Raw genomic sequence first — 17,221 nt, 5'->3', positions numbered from 1 at the left:
TAAAACTTTTAGAAAGTTTGAAAGAACTTTTTGAAAGTGACAAAATGACTGCTAGGTATTATTGTATATAGCTTTAAGTATTGGAGTACATTTTTCTTGTGAAAAGTACCAGTAACAAAGTGGTAAAGCATTTGCAAGTACTTATCCCACGCTGCACCACCAATGTTAGAGGCTGGCCTGGTTTGTGGTGGGTACCTAAGATACTCACACCTTATGCCAAGTCCAGTGATCCCTTATTAGTGAAATGTAGGCAGTGTTCTAGCAGCTTAGGCTGTCCAGAAGTAGCTGTAGCAGAACAGCTTAGCCTGAACTAAGAGACATGCAAAGCTCCTGCAATACCACTATAGTTACACAGTACTTATACACAATAAAAGACAATACTCAGTATTACCAAAAATAAAGGCACTTTATTTTAGAGACACAAGGCCAACAATATCTTAGAGGCAATACTCCTTCTGGAGGTAAGTATTATACACAATATATACACTAGCAACCAAAATCAGGCAAGTAAACAGTCATAGACTAGTGCAAACAGTAGAACATACAATAGATTGCAATGGGCCTAGGGGCAACACAAACCAGATACTAAAATAGTGGAATGTGAATGTCAAATTCACCCTAGGCAAGTGTAGTGTGTAGAGGGGCTCTGGGAGTGTAAGAGAACACCAAAGGTAAGTAAAATACCCCACCCCAAAGCCCAGGAAAGCAGGAGTAAAGTACAGCAACTTTCCTCAGCACACACTCCAGGGCCAATTCCCTGGACTTCGTGAGAGCGGGGATACCATTACATGCGTGCACTACGTATATGTCAATAAATATATGTAGCTTCACAATGGTAACTCCGAATATGGCCATGTGAGGTGTCTGAGATAATGGAATTGTCCCTCCATTCCAAATCTGGTATGGGGGGGCCAATCCCATGCACCCTGGGGGCTCCACCACGGACATCCAGTACTGCGAAACCAGCTCTTTGAGGTTTCCACTGCAGCCCCAGCTGCTGCCACCTCACAGACAGGTTTCTGCCCTCCTGGGGACTGAGCAGCTCAATTCCAGGAAGGCAGAACAATGCATTTCCTTTGGGAGGAGGGTGTTACACCCTCTCCCTTGGGAAATAGGTGTTACAGGCTTGGGAGGGGAAGCCTCCCAGAGCCTCTGGAAATACTTTGAAGGGCACAGATGGTGCCCTCCTTGCATAAGCCAGTCTCCACCTGGGGGTCTCAACTTAGACTGAGGAGACAGAGGGGGCTCTCAGCACTTCAGAGACCCCACAGAAGACCAGGCAGCACCCACGGGAGTCCCAGAACACGGAGACAAAGAAGATGCAAAGTGCTGTCATCGCAGCACTACAAAGGAAGGTCCCACGCTGCCGGACAAAAACTCAGGGAGCTGTGCATCGCAGGATGGAGTGTTGGGGACCTGGGCTATGCTGTGCACAAAAAACTTTTGGAAGAAGTGCACAGAAGCCTTAGGAGCTGCAGAAGACGTGGTGCACAGTGTAGGAGGCTGAACTGGCTTGTAGTGAGTACCAAGGGGTACTTGCACCTTGCACCAGGCCCAGTTATCCCTTATTAGTGTATAGGGTGTCTAGCAGCTTAGGCTGATAGATAATGGTAGCTTAGCAGAGCAGCTTAGGCTGAACTAGGAGACGGGTGAAGCTACTACAGTACCACTTAGTGTCATATGCACAATATCATAAGAAAACACAATACACAGTTATACTAAAAATAAAGGTACTTTATTTTTATGAAAATATGCCAAAGTATCTTAGAGTGTACCCTCAGTGAGAGGATAGGAAATATACACAAGATATATATACACAATAGCAAAAATATGCAGTATAGTCTTAGAAAACAGTGCAAACAATGTATAGTTACAATAGGATGCAAAGGGGAAACATAGGGATAGGGGCAACACAAACCATATACTCCAAAAGTGGAATGTGAACCACGAATGGACCCCAAACCTATGTGACCTTGTAGAGGGTCGCTGGGACTATTAGAAAATAGTGAGAGTTAGAAAAATAACCCTCCCCGAGACCCTGAAAAGTGAGTGCAAAGTGCACCAAAGTTCCCCTAAGGACAAAGAAGTCGTGTTAGAGGAATAATGCAGGAAAGACACAAACCAACAATGCAACAACTGTGGATTTCCAATCTAGGGTACCTGTGGAACAAGGGGACCAAGTCCAAAAGTCACAAGCAAGTCGGAGATGGGCATATGCCCAGGAAATGCCAGCTGCGGGTGCAAAGAAGCTTCTACTGGACAGAAGAAGCTGAGGTTTCTGCAGGAACGAAAATGGCTAGAGACTTCCCCTTTGGTGGACGGATCCCTCTCGCCGTGGAGAGTCGTGCAGAAGTGTTTTCCCGCCGAAAGAACGCCAACAAGCCTTGCTAGCTGCAAATCGTGCGGTTAGCGTTTTTGGACACTGCTGTGGCCCTGGAGGGACCAGGAGGTCGCAAATTGGACCAGGAGAGAGAGGGGACGTCGAGCAAGACAAGGAGCCCTCTCAGCAGCAGGAAGCACCCGGAGAAGTGCCAGAAACAGGCACTACGAGGATGCGTGAAACGGTGCTCACCCGAAGTCGCACAAAGGAGTCCCACGTCGCCAGAGACCAACTTAGAAAGTCGTGCAATGCAGGTTGGAGTGCCGTGGACCCAGGCTTGGCTGTGCACAAAGGATTTACGCCGGAAGTGCACAGGGGCCGGAGTAGCTGCAAAAGTCGCGGTTCCCAGCAATGCAGCCCAGCGAGGTGAGGCAAGGACTTACCTCCACCAAACTTGGACTGAAGAGTCACTGGACTGTGGGGGTCACTTGGACAGAGTCGCTGGATTCGAGGGACCTCGCTCGTCGTGCTGAGAGGAGACCCAAGGGACCGGTAATGCAGCTTTTTGGTGCCTGCGGTTGCAGGGGGAAGATTCCGTCGACCCACTGGAGATTTCTTCGGAGCTTCTGGTGCAGAGAGGAGGCAGACTACCCCCACAGCATGCACAAGCAGGAAAACAGTCGAGAAGGCGGCAGGATCAGCGTTACAGAGTTGCAGTAGTCGTCTTTGCTACTATGTTGCAGGTTTGCAGGCTTCCAGCGCGGTCAGCAGTCGATTCCTTATCAGAAGGTGAAGAGAGAGATGCAGAGGAACTCGGATGAGCTCTTGCATTCGTTATCTAAAGTTTCCCCAGAGACAGAGCCCCTAAATAGCCAGAAAAGAGGGTTTGGCTACCTAGGAGAGAGGATAGGCTACTAACACCTGAAGGAGCCTATCAGAAGGAGTCTCTGACGTCACCTGGTGGCACTGGCCACTCAGAGCAGTCCAGTGTGCCAGCAGCACCTCTGTTTCCAAGATGGCAGAGGTCTGGAACACACTGGAGGAGCTCTGGACACCTCCCAGGGGAGGTGCAGGTCAGGGGAGTGGTCACTCCCCTTTCCTTTGTCCAGTTTCGCGCCAGAGCAGGGCTAAGGGGTCCCCTGAACCGGTGTAGACTGGCTTATGCAGAATTGGGCACATCTGTGCCCAACAAAGCATTTCCAGAGGCTGGGGGAGGCTACTCCTCCCCTGCCTTCACACCATTTTCCAAAGGGAGAGGGTGTCACACCCTCTCTCAGAGGAAGTTCTTTGTTCTGCCATCCTGGGCCAGGCCTGGCTGGACCCCAGGAGGGCAGATGCCTGTCTGAGGGGTTGGCAGCAGCAGCAGCTGCAGTGAAACCCCAGGAAGGGCAGTTTGGCAGTAACAGGGTCTGTGCTACAGACCACTGGGATCATGGGATTGTGCCAACTATGCCAGGATGGCATAGAGGGGGCAATTCCATGATCATAGACATGTTACATGGCCATATTCGGAGTTACCATTGTGAAGCTACATATAGGTAGTGACCTATATGTAGTGCACACGTGTAATGGTGTCCCCGCACTCACAAAGTTCAGGGAATTGGCTCTGAACAAAGTGGGGGCACCTTGGCTAGTGCCAGGGTGCCCTCACACTAAGTAACTTTGCACCTAACCTTTACCAGGTAAAGGTTAGACATATAGGTGACTTATAAGTTACTTAAGTGCAGTGTAAAATGGCTGTGAAATAACGTGGACGTTATTTCACTCAGGCTGCAGTGGCAGGCCTGTGTAAGAATTGTCAGAGCTCCCTATGGGTGGCAAAAGAAATGCTGCAGCCCATAGGGATCTCCTGGAACCCCAATACCCTGGGTACCTCAGTACCATATACTAGGGAATTATAAGGGTGTTCCAGTAAGCCAATGTAAATTGGTAAAAATGGACACTAGCCTGTTAGTGACAATTTGGAAAGAAATGAGAGAGCATAACCACTGAGGTTCTGATTAGCAGAGCCTCAGTGAGACAGTTAGTCACTACACAGGTAACACATTCAGGCACACTTATGAGGACTGGGGCCCTGGTGAACAGGGTCCCAGTGACACATACAACTAAAACAACATATATACAGTGAAAAATGGGGGTAACATGCCAGGCAAGATGGTACTTTCCTACACAACCCCCCCCAAACGAAGGACAATAAGACTAGCCATGACCTGATGAGTCTTCATTGTCTAAGTGGAAATATCTGGAGAGTCCATCTGCATTGGAGTGGCTACTCCCAGGTCTATGTTCCACTGTATAGTCCATTCCCTGTAGGGATATGGACCACCTCAACAATTTAGGATTTTCACCTTTCATTTGTTTTAGCCAAAGTAGAGGTTTGTGGTCTGTCTGAACAATGAAGTGAGTGCCAAACAGGTATGGCCTCAACTTCTTCAGTGCCCAGACCACAGCAAAGGCCTCCCTCTCAATGGCAGACCAACGATTTTCTCTAGGGGTCAACCTCCTACTAATAAAAGCAACAGGTTGATCCTGGCCCTCAGAATTAAGTTGTGATAGGACTGCCCCTACTCCTAATTCAGATGCATCAGTTTGGACATAGAATTTTTTAGAGTAACAAGGGCTTTTCAGGACAGGTGCAGAGCACATGGCCTGCTTCAGCTCCTCAAAAGCTTTCTGACAGTTTGCTGTCCATAATACCTTTTTAGGCATTTTCTTGGATGTGAGGTCATTAAGAGGGGCTGCAATGGAGCCATAGTTCTTAATGAACCTCCTGTAATACCCAGTGAGGCCTAGGAAGGCTCTCACCTGAGTCTGAGTAGTAGGGGGAACCCAATCAATAATTGTTTGGATTTTCCCCTGAAGTGGTGCAATCTGTTCCCCACCAACAAGGTGTCCCAGATAAACCACCTTACCCTGCCCTATCTAGCACTTTGAAGCCTTGATAGTGAGGCCTGCCTTTTGCAGGGCCTCCAAAACTTTCCATAGGTGGACCAGGTGATCATCCCAGCTGGAGCTAAAGACAGCTATATCGTCCAAATATGCTGCACTGAAAGCTTCCAGCCCTTGCAGGACTGTGTTCACCAACCTTTGAAAAGTGGCAGGTGCATTTTTCAAACCAAAAGGCATTACAGTAAACTGGTAATGGCCTCCAATGGTAGAAAATGCAGTCTTAGGTTTAGCATCTTCTGACAATTTGATCTGCCAATACCCTGCAGTCAAATCAAAAGTGCTTAGATACTTGGCAGATGCCAGTGTATCTATGAGCTCATCTGCCCTGGGTATAGGGTGAGCATCAGTTTTGGTTACCAAGTTGAGACCTCTATAGTCTACACAAAACCGCATTTCCTTCTTTCCATCTTTGGAATGGGGTTTTGGTACCAGTACCACAGGAGAAGTCCATGGACTGTCAGAGTGCTCAACTACTCCTAGTTCTAACATTTTCTGGACCTCTTGCTTTATGCAGTCCCTGACATGGTCAGCCTGCCTATAGATCTTACTTTTGACAGGTAAACTGTCTCCAGTATCTATAGTGTGCTCACACCAAGAAGTGGTACCTGGCACAGTAGAGAAGAGTTCAGAGAATTGATCTAGGAGGTTTATGCAATTGTCTTTCTGCTCAGCAGTAAGACAGTCAGCCAAAACTACCCCTTCCACAAGAGCATCTTGTTCTGTGGAAGAGAAGAGATCAGGTAGAGGATCACTGTCTTCTTCCTGTCCCTCATCAGTTGCCATGAGCAGGGTGAGATCAGCCCTGTCATAGTAGGGTTTCAGGCGGTTGACATGGAGCACCCTAAGGGGACTCCTGGCAGTGCCTAAGTCAACTAAATAGGTGACTTCTCCCTTCTTTTCAACAATTGTGTGGGGTCCACTCCATTTATCTTGGAGTGCTCTTGGGGCCACAGGCTCCAAGACCCACACTTTCTGCCCTGGTTGGTACTGAACCAAAACAGCCTTCTGATCATGCCATTGCTTCTGGAGCTCTTGGCTGGCCTGAAGGTTTTTACTGGCCTTTTTCATGTACTCAGCCATTCTTGATCTGAGGCCAAGTACATAATCCACAATATCCTGCTTAGGAGCTTTTAAAGGTTGTTCCCAACCCTCCTTTACAAGTGTGAGTGGACCCCTAACAGGGTGTCCAAAAAGAAGTTCAAAGGGGCTGAAGCCCACTCCTTTCTGGGGTACCTCCCTGTAGGCAAAAAGGAGGCATGGTAGAAGGATATCCCATCTCCTGCGGAGTTTTTCAGGGAGACCCATAATCATGCCTTTGAGAGTTTTATTAAATCCCTCCACCAGTCCATTTGTTTGTGGATGATAGGGTGTTGTGAACTTGTACGTTACACCACACTCCTTCCACATGGCCTTTAAGTATGCAGACATGGAATTGCTTCCCCTGTCTGATACTACTTCCTTTGAGAAGCCCACCCTGGAAAATATTCCCAGGAGGGCCTTTGCCACTGCAGGTACTGTAGTGGTCCTTAAAGGAATAGCTTCAGGATATCTTGTGGCATGGTCCACTACCACCAAGATAAACCTATTGCCTGAAGCAGTAGGAGGGTCAAGGGGGCCAACTATGTCAACCCCTACCCTTTCAAAGGGAACCCCAACCACAGGCAGTGGAATAAGGGGTGCCTTTGGGATGCCACCTGTCTTGCCACTGGCTTGACAGGTTTCACAGGACTTACAAAATTCCTTTGTGTCCTCAGACATTCTAGGCCAATGAAACAGGGGAACAAGCCTGTCCCAAGTTTTCATTTGTCCTAGATGCCCAGCTAGGGGAATGTCATGTGCTAGGGTTAGGAGGAACTTTCTGTACTCCTGAGGAATCACTAATCTCCTGGCAGCTCCAGGTTTAGGATCCCTATGCTCAGTGTACAAGAGGTTGTCCTCCCAGTAAACTCTGTGAGAGTCACTGACATCCCCATTAGCCTGTTTGACAGCTTGCTGTCTGAGACCCTCTAATGTGGGACAGGTTTGCTGTGCCACACTCAGCTCCTCCCTGGCAGCCCCCCCTTCACCCAAAAGCTCAACAGTGTCTGCTTCCAGCTCCTCTGGTGTAGGTTCTGCACAGGGAGGGAATTCTTCTTCCTCAGAAGTTGAATCCACTGTAGAGGGAGGGATAGTAGGAAGTGGTTTGCTTCCACTAGCCCTAGCTTTAGGGAGCACTTGGTCCATTGTTCCAGGATCCAAGCTTCCCTGTCCTTTTTGCTTTTTGGCCTGAGCCCTTGTCAAAGCAAAAATATGCCCTGGGATGCCCAGCATTGCTGCATGGGCCTCCAACTCCACATCTGACCAAGCTGATGTCTCCAAATCATTCCCTAATAGACAGTCTACAGGTAAATCTGAAGCTACCACAACTTTCTTTGGACCAGTAACCCCCCCCCAGTTGAGATTTACAACAGCCATGGGGTGGCTAAGTGTGTTGTTGTGAGCATCGGTTACTTGGTACTGGTGACCAAGTAGGTGTTGTTCAGGGTGGACCAGTTTCTCTATGACCATAGTCACACTGGCTCCAGTGTCCCTGTAGGCCTGAACCTCAACACCATTTATTAGGGGTAGCTGCTTGTACTTATCCATATTAAGGGGACAAGCAACTAAGGTGGCTAAATCAATAGCCCCCTCAGAGACTAACACAGCCTCTGTGGCCTCCCTAACAAGGCCAACCCCAACTAAGTTACCAATAGTGAGCCCAGCTACTCCCCTGGATTGGCTATTAGTAGGTTTGCTCCCACCACCACTGCTATTAGTAGGGACACTAGGTGTAGCAGTAGGGGTTGTAGTGGTAGGAGGCTTGGTGCCTTTCTTTGGACAACTGGGATCTGTTGTCCAATGGCCTTTTATTTTACATAAATAGCACCATGGTTTCTTTTCCTTGTTTTGATTAGAAGAGGATTTGGGCCCACCACCCCCACCACAGTGTTTTTGTGGGCCTGATGAAGACTCATTTTTAGATTTGTCCCCACCCTTGTCAGAAGACTTACCATCCTTCTTCTTGTTGCCATCTTTGTCACCCCCTGTATGAACTTTTCTGTTCACCCTTGTTCTGACCCATTTGTCTGCCTTCTTTCCCAATTCTTGGGGAGAGGTCAGATCAGAGTCCACCAAGTACTGGTGCAACAAATCAGACACACAATTATTAAGAATATGCTCTCTCAGGATCAAGTTATACAGGCTGTCATAATCAGTAACTTTACTGCCATGTAACCACCCCTCCAAGGCCTTCACTGAATGGTGAATGAAATCAACCCAGTCTTGTGAAGACTCCTTTTTGGTCTCTCTGAACTTTATCCTGTATTGCTCAGTGGTTAAGCCATAACCATCCAGGAGTGCATTCTTAAGAACTTGGAAATTATTAGCATCATTTTCTTTCACAGTAAGGAGCCTATCCCTACCTTTTCCACTAAATGACAGCCATAGGATAGCAGCCCACTGCCTTTGAGGGACATCCTGTACAACACAGGCCCTCTCAAGTGCAGCAAACCACTTGTTAATGTCATCCCCCTCCTTGGAAGGGGGAACTATCTTGTGCAGATTCCTGGAATCATGCTCTTTTGCAGGATGACTATGGGGAATACTGCTGCTGCCACCATGGGTTTCTAAACCCAGTTTCTGTCTCTCCTTCTCTACTTCTAAAGTCTGTCTATCCAAATCCAGCTGTTGCTTCTTGAGCTTCAGTCTGGTTTGTTCCACTCTCAATCTATTGAGCTCCCTTTCTAACAATCTGTCATCAGGGTGGGTGGGAGGGACATGCCTTGAAACAGAAGTATGGTGAGAATGGACAGAAGGAGACCTGTCCCTTACAGAGGCCACCCTAACAGCTTGGCTAACAGAAACATCACTACCAGTATGGTGAGAATAAATGCTTTTGCTATGATGTGAGACAACACTATTTGTATGGTGTGGCTCATCATCATTACCAACTATGCTAGACTGTCTAGTAATGGGCAGGCTAGGAAGTTTCTTTCCAGAATCTTTTCCTGGGGGAGTCTCTGGATCAGATTGGGAACCATTAGCTACTTTTTCTACAGATGGGGCACTTCTAGCCTTATCCTGTTCTCTAAGCATGTTAAGTAACAGTTCCAAGGAAGGATTCTTCCCTACACTCAAACCTCTCTCTACACAGAGACTCCTTGCTCCTTTCCAGCTAAGGTGGTCATATGCAAGTTTGGACAGATCAACATTTTGGCCTGTGCCAGACATTTTTAGAGAGAGTTAAAGTGATAGTAAAAGATAAAAAGTTTGTCAGAGCTTTTAGAAAGACAGAGAAAAAAACTTTTAAAACTTTTTAGAACTTTTTAGAAAGTTGGAAGTACTTTTCAGCACTTAGAAAAGAGTGAAAAGAGGAAATGCAAAACTTTATGGCTATGTGTATATACACTGACCTTGTTTTGTATATTTTTCTCTTATGAAAAGTACAATGACAAGAGTGGTAAGTAGTCTCAAAGCACTTATCCCACCACTGCACAACCAATGTAGGAGGCTGGACTGGCTTGTAGTGAGTACCAAGGGGTACTTGCACCTTGCACCAGGCCCAGTTATCCCTTATTAGTGTATAGGGTGTCTAGCAGCTTAGGCTGATAGATAATGGTAGCTTAGCAGAGCAGCTTAGGCTGAACTAGGAGACGGTTGAAGCTACTACAGTACCACTTAGTGTCATATGCACAATATCATAAGAAAACACAATACACAGTTATACTAAAAATAAAGGTACTTTATTTTTATGACAATATGCCAAAGTATCTTAGAGTGTACCCTCAGTGAGAGGATAGGAAATATACACAATAGCAAAAAGATATATATACACAATAGCAAAAATATGCAGTATAGTCTTAGAAAACAGTGCAAACAATGTATAGTTACAATAGGATGCAATGGGGAAACATAGGGATAGGGGCAACACAAACCATATACTCCAAAAGTGGAATGCGAACCACAAATGGACCCCAAACCTATGTGACCTTGTAGAGGGTCGCTGGGACTATTAGAAAATAGTGAGAGTTAGAAAAATAACCCTCCCCAAGACCCTGAAAAGTGAGTGCAAAGTGCACCAAAGTTCCCCTAAGGACAAAGAAGTCGTGTTAGAGGAATAATGCAGGAAAGACACAAACCAACAATGCAACAACTATGGATTTCCAATCTAGGGTACCTGTGGAACAAGGGGACCAAGTCCAAAAGTCACAAGCAAGTCGGAGATGGGCATATGCCCAGGAAATGCCAGCTGCGGGTGCAAAGAAGCTTCTACTGGACAGAAGAAGCTGAGGTTTCTACAGGAACGAAAAGGGCTAGAGACTTCCCCTTTGGTGGACGGATCCCTCTCGCCGTGGAGAGTCGTGCAGAAGTGTTTTCCCGCCGAAAGAACGCCAACAAGCCTTGCTAGCTGCAAATCGTGCGGTTAGCGTTTTTGGACGCTGCTGTGGCCCTGGAGGGACCAGGAGGTCGCAAATTGGACCAGGAGAGAGAGGGGACGTCGAGCAAGACAAGGAGCCCTCTCAGCAGCAGGTAGCACCCGGAGAAGTGCCAGAAACAGGCACTACGAGGATGCGTGAAACAGTGCTCACCCGAAGTCGCACAAAGGAGTCCCACGTCGCCGGAGACCAACTTAGAAAGTCGTGCAATGCAGGTTAGAGTGCCGTGGACCCAGGCTTGGCTGTGCACAAAGGATTTCCGCCGGAAGTGCACAGGGGCCGGAGTAGCTGCAAAAGTCGCGGTTCCCAGCAATGCAGCCCAGCGAAGTGAGGCAAGGACTTACCTCCACCAAACTTGGACTGAAGAGTCACTGGACTGTGGGGGTCACTTGGACAGAGTCGCTGGATTCGAGGGACCTCGCTCGTCGTGCTGAGAGGAGACCCAAGGGACCGGTAATGCAGCTTTTTGGTGCCTGCGGTTGCAGGGGGAAGATTCCGTCGACCCACGGGAGATTTCTTCGGAGCTTCTGGTGCAGAGAGGAGGCAGACTACCCCCACAGCATGCACAAGCAGGAAAACAGTCGAGAAGGCGGCAGGATCAGCGTTACAGAGTTGCAGTAGTCGTCTTTGCTACTATGTTGCAGGTTTGCAGGCTTCCAGCGGGGTCAGCAGTCGATTCCTTATCAGAAGGTGAAGAGAGAGATGCAGAGGAACTCGGATGAGCTCTTGCATTCGTTATCTAAAGTTTCCCCAGAGACAGAGACCCTAAATAGCCAGAAAAGAGGGTTTGGCTACCTAGGAGAGAGGATAGGCTACTAACACCTGAAGGAGCCTATCAGAAGGAGTCTCTGACGTCACCTGGTGGCACTGGCCACTCAGAGCAGTCCAGTGTGCCAGCAGCACCTCTGTTTCCAAGATGGCAGAGGTCTGGAGCACACTGGAGGAGCTCTGGACACCTCCCAGGGGAGGTGCAGGTCAGGGGAGTGGTCACTCCCCATTCCTTTGTCCAGTTTCGCGCCAGAGCAGGGCTAAGGGGTCCCCTGAACCGGTGTAGACTGGCTTATGCAGAATTGGGCACATCTGTGCCCAACAAAGCATTTCCAGAGGCTGGGGGAGCTTACTCTTCCCCTGCCTTCACACCATTTTCCAAAGGGAGAGGGTGTCACACCCTCTCTCAGAGGAAGTTCTTTGTTCTGCCATCCTGGGCCAGGCCTGGCTGGACCCCAGGAGGGCAGATGCCTGTCTGAGGGGTTGGCAGCAGCAGCAGCTGCAGTGAAACCCCAGGAAGGGCAGTTTGGCAGTACCAGGGTCTGTGCTACAGACCACTGGGCTCATGGGATTGTGCCAACTATGCCAGGATGGCATAGAGGGGGCAATTCCACGATCATAGACATGTTACATGGCCATATTCGGAGTTACCATTGTGAAGCTACATATAGTTAGTGACCTATATGTAGTGCACGCGTGTAATGGTGTCCCCGCACTCACAAAGTTCAGGGAATTGGCTCTGAACAATGTGGGGGCACCTTGGCTAGTGCCAGGGTGCCCTCACACTAAGTAACTTTGCACCTAACCTTTACCAGGTAAAGGTTAGACATATAGGTGACTTATAAGTTACTTAAGTGCAGTGTAAAATGGCTGTGAAATAATGTGGACGTTATTTCACTCAGGCTGCAGTGGCAGGCCTGTGTAAGAATTGTCAGAGCTCCCTATGGGTGGCAAAAGAAATGCTGCAGCCCATAGGGATCTCCTGGAACCCCAATACCCTGGGTACCTCAGTACCATATACTAGGGAATTATAAGGGTGTTCCAGTAAGCCAATGTAAATTGGTAAAAATGGTCACTAGCCTGTTAGTGACAATTTGGAAAGAAATGAGAGAGCATAACCACTGAGGTTCTGATTAGCAGAGCCTCAGTGAGACAGTTAGTCACTACACAGGTAACACATTCAGGCACACTTATGAGCACTGGGGCCCTGGTGAACAGGGTCCCAGTGACACATACAACTAAAACAACATATATACAGTGAAAAATGGGGGTAACATGCCAGGCAAGATGGTACTTTCCTACACACAGGAGTACTGACTATCGCTGCACAAGGTGGCAAGCTCTTACTTCCGACCAAATTTGGACAGCTGGACCTTTGGACAGTCTGGGTCACTTCGGTCAACCGCCTGTGTTGCAGGGAGCACTCTCGTCATCAGGAGAGGAGATCCAGAGTACCAGTCATCTTCGCAGAAGGGTGCCTGCAGAAGCAGGGAAGTGACTCCTGTCACTCCACAGGAGATTCCTTCGGTTCTTTTGGTGCAGGGTGAAGACAGGCAGTCCTGAGAGCGTGCACATCTTGGAACTGTAGGAAGATGGCTTTGTATATACTATTTCAAAGTAAGAAATAGTGTGCACATAGTCCAAGGGTTCCCCTTAGAGGTAAGATAGTGGCAAAAGTAGATCATTCTAATGCTCTATTTTGTGGTAGTGTGGTCGAGCAGTAGGCTTATCAGAGGGTAGTGTTAAGCATTTGTTGTACACACACAGGCAATACATGAGGAACACACATTCAAAGACTTACTCTAGGCCAATAGGATTTTATTTTGAAAGATATCTTTTCTTACTTTATTTTAAGAACCACAGGTTCAAGATTTACATCAAACACTTTAAATTTAAGGTACTTCACTTAGATACTTTAGGAACTTTGAATGAAAAAAATATGATGTACAGTCTTTGTAAAAATGGCAATAAGCTATTTTCAAAGTGGACACTGCAAAAATCAACAGTTCCTGGGGGAGGTAAGTAAAGGTTAGATATAGGAGGTAAGTAAAACACTTTCAAGTCTCAGTCCTGGGGCATAGGCAACCCACCGTTGGGGGTTCAAGTCAACCCCAAAGTTACCACACCAGCAGCTCAGGGCCGGTCAGGTGAAGAGGTCAAAGAAGTGCCCAAAACACATAGGCGCCTATGGAGAACAGGGGTGCTCCGGTTCCAGTCTGCCAGCAGATAAGTACCTGCGTCCTCAGGGGGAAGACCAGGGGGGTTTTGTAGAGCACTGGGGGGGACACAAGTAGGCACACAAAACACACCCTCAGCGGCACAGGGGCAGCCGGGTGCAGTGTGCGAAGCAGGCATCGGGTTTTGTTTGGTTTCAATGGAGGGACCCGGGGGTCACTCTAGCGGTGCAGGCAGGCACAGGGGGGCTTCTTGGGTCAGCCACCACCTGGGCAAGGCAGAGGGTCGCCTGGGGGTTACTCCTGCGTTGAAGTTCGGTTCATTCAGGTCATGGGGGCTGCAGGTGCAATGTTGGTTCCAGGCGTCGGGTCCCTTATTAAGGGCAGTTGCAGTCAGGGGGAGCCTCTAGATTCCCTCTGCAGGCGTCGCTGTGGGGCCTCAGGGGGGTCGTCTCTGGTTACTCACGGGCTCGCAGTCACCGGGGAGTCCTCCCTGAGGTGTTGGTTTTCTGCAGGTTGAGCCGGGGGCGTTGGGTGCAGAGTGTAAAGTCTCACGCTTCCGGTGGGAAACGTGAAGTCTTTGGAAGTTGCTTCTTTGCTGCAAAGAAGTAGCTGGTTTTGAACAGAGCCACTGTTCACTGGAGTTTTTTGGTCCTGTAGTCCAGGGCAGTCCTCTGAGGATGCGTCGCTGGAGCAGGTTTTCTACGTTGGAGACAGGCCGGTAGGGCTGAGGCCAAAGCAGTTGTCGTCTTCCTCCTTCTCTGCAGGCTTGTAGGTCAACAGTCCTTCTTCTTTCTTCAGGTTGCAGGAATCTGATTTCCTGGGATCTGGGGAGTCCCTAAATACTGAATTTAGGGGTGTGTTTAGGTCTGGGAGGGCAGTAGCCAATGGCTACTGTCCTTGAGGGTGGTTACACCCTCTTTGTGCCTCCTCCCTGTGGGGAGGGGGGCACATCCCTAATCCTATTGGGGGAATCCTCCAAACTCAAGATGGAGGATTTCTCTAGGCACGGGTGACCTCAGCTCAGGACACCTTAGGGGCTGTCCTGACTGGTGAGTGACTCCTCCTTGTTTTTCTCATTATCTCCTCCAGCCTTGCCGCCAAAAGTGGGGGCAGTGGCCGGAGGGGCGGGCATCTCCACTAGCTGAGATGCCCTGGGGCGCTGTAACAAAAGGGGTGAGCCTTTGAGGCTCACCGCCAGGTGTTACAGTTCCTGCAGGGGGAGGTGAGAAGCACCTCCACCCAGTACAGGCTTTGTTCCTGGCCACAGAGTGACAAAGGCACCCTCCCCATGTGGCCAGCAACATGTCTGGTGTGTAGCAGGTTGGCAGAAACTGGTCAGCCTACACTAGAAGTCGGGTAGGTATTCAGGGGGCATCTCTAAGATGCCCTCTGGGTGCATGTTACAATAAATTGCACACTGGCATCAGTGTGCATTTATTGTGCTGAGAAGTTTGATACCAAACTTCCCAGCTTTCAGTGTAGCCATTATGGAACTGTGGAGTTCGTGTTTGACAAACTCCCAGACCATATACTCTTATGGGTACCCTGCACTTACAATGTCTAAGGTTTTGCTTAGACACCGTAGGGGCATAGTGCTCATGCACATATGCCCTCACCTGTGGTATAGTGCACCCTGCCTTAGGGCTGTAAGGCCTGCTAGAGGGGTGACTTACCTATGCTACAGGCAGTGTGAAGCTGGCATGGCACTCTGAGGCGAGTGCCAAGTCGACTTAGTCATTTTCTCCCCACCAGCACACACAAGCTGCGAAGCAGTGTGCATGTGCTGAGTGAGGGGTCCCTAGGGTGGCATAAGACATGCTGTACCCCTTAGAGACCTTCCCTGGCATCAGGGCCCTTGGTACCAGCGGTACCAGTTACAAGGGACTTACCTGAGTGCCAAGGTTGTGCCAATTGTGGAGACAAAGGTACAGTTTAGGGAAAGAACACTGGTGCTGGGGCCTGGTTAGCAGGGTCCCAGCACACTTTCAAATCATAACTTAGCATCAGCCAAGGCAAAAAGTTAGGGGGTAACCATGCCAAGGAGGCATTTCCTTACAGGAACCTGTTGCAAATGCTGGCTGGAGCTGAAGTTGCAGATCACAGGAGTCGTCGGTTACACCGGTTCCTGGAGCAGTTTGCGGTTGATCCGACGATCAGAAACTGAAGCAGAGGATGCAGAGGAGTCCTGGAGGAATCTTGCAATCCGAATCTGAGAAAACACCCAGAGGAGAGACTCTAAACAACCCTGAGAGGGTGAATGGCTACCTACCTAGGTATGCACCTATCAGGAGGGGTCTCTGACTTCACCTGCTGGCACTGGCAACTCAGAGGTCTGGAGGTGCTCTGGACACCACCCCTGGGGTGGTGGTGATGGACAGGGGAGCGGTCTTTAAAGCATTTCTAGAGGCTCTGGGAGGCTATCCTTCCTGTGCCTGTAACACCTATTTCCAATGGGAGAGGGTGTAACACCCCTCTCCTAAAGGAAATGCATTGTTCTCCCTCCCTAGGATTGAGCTGCTAACCTGTCTGTGAGGTGGCTGCAGTGGAAACCTCAGAGAGCTGGTTTGGCAGTACTGGGGGTCCATGGTGGAGCCCCGAGGGTGCATGGGATGGGCCCCCCAATACCAGATTTGGATTGGGGGACATTTATATGATCTTAGACACCTCACATGGCCATATTTGGAGTTACGATTGTGAAGCTACATATATGTATTGACATGCATGTAGTGCAAGCTTATCATGGTGTCCCCACACTCACGAAGTCTAGGGAATTGGCCCTGGACAAAGTGGGGGTACCTTTGCTAGTGCAAGGGTACCCTCACACACAGTAACTTTGCACCTAGCCTTCAGTAAATGAAGGTTAGACATATAGGTGACTTATAAGTTACTTAGTGCAGTGTAAAATGGCTGTGAAATAGTGTGTGCGCTATTTCACTCAGGCTGCAGTGGCAATCCTGATGAAAGGTTTCTATAAGCTCCTTATGGGTGGCAAAAGAAATGCTGCAGCCCATAAGGATCTCCTGGAACGCCAATGCCTTGGGTACCTAGATACCATATACTAGGGACTTATAAGGGGGATCCAGTGTGCTACTCAGAATTGGAATATGGAGTCACTAAACTGTAGTGACAACTTTGGTAAGTAGAGAGAGCATAAGCACTGGAGTTCTGGTTAGCAGAAATTCAGTGACACAGTCAAGCATACTGACAACACATATAGGCCACAAACTATGAGCACTGGGGTCCTGGATAGCAGGATCCCACGAGACAGGGAAACATACTGACAAACAGGCAGACATTGGGGGTAACATGTCAAGAAAAATTGTACTTTCCCACACTGGGCACATATAGTGTATTTTCCTAGGGACTTACTAATAAATCAAATATGCCAATTGTGGAGAAGCCAATGTCACCATGTTGTAGACACAGAGCACATGCACTTAAGCACTGGATAGAAGTGGTAAGGTGTGCAGAGTCCCAAAGCCAGCAAAGACGAAGTTCAGCACACAATCAAAACAGGAGGTCAGAAAGCAAAATGTCTGTAGAAACCATGCCAA

Source organism: Pleurodeles waltl, chromosome 12 (genome assembly GCF_031143425.1).
Source record: "Pleurodeles waltl isolate 20211129_DDA chromosome 12, aPleWal1.hap1.20221129, whole genome shotgun sequence".
NCBI lineage: Eukaryota > Metazoa > Chordata > Amphibia > Caudata > Salamandridae > Pleurodeles > Pleurodeles waltl.
The sequence above is the reverse complement of the archived record's forward strand: the minus strand, read 5'-3'. Positions refer to the sequence as shown.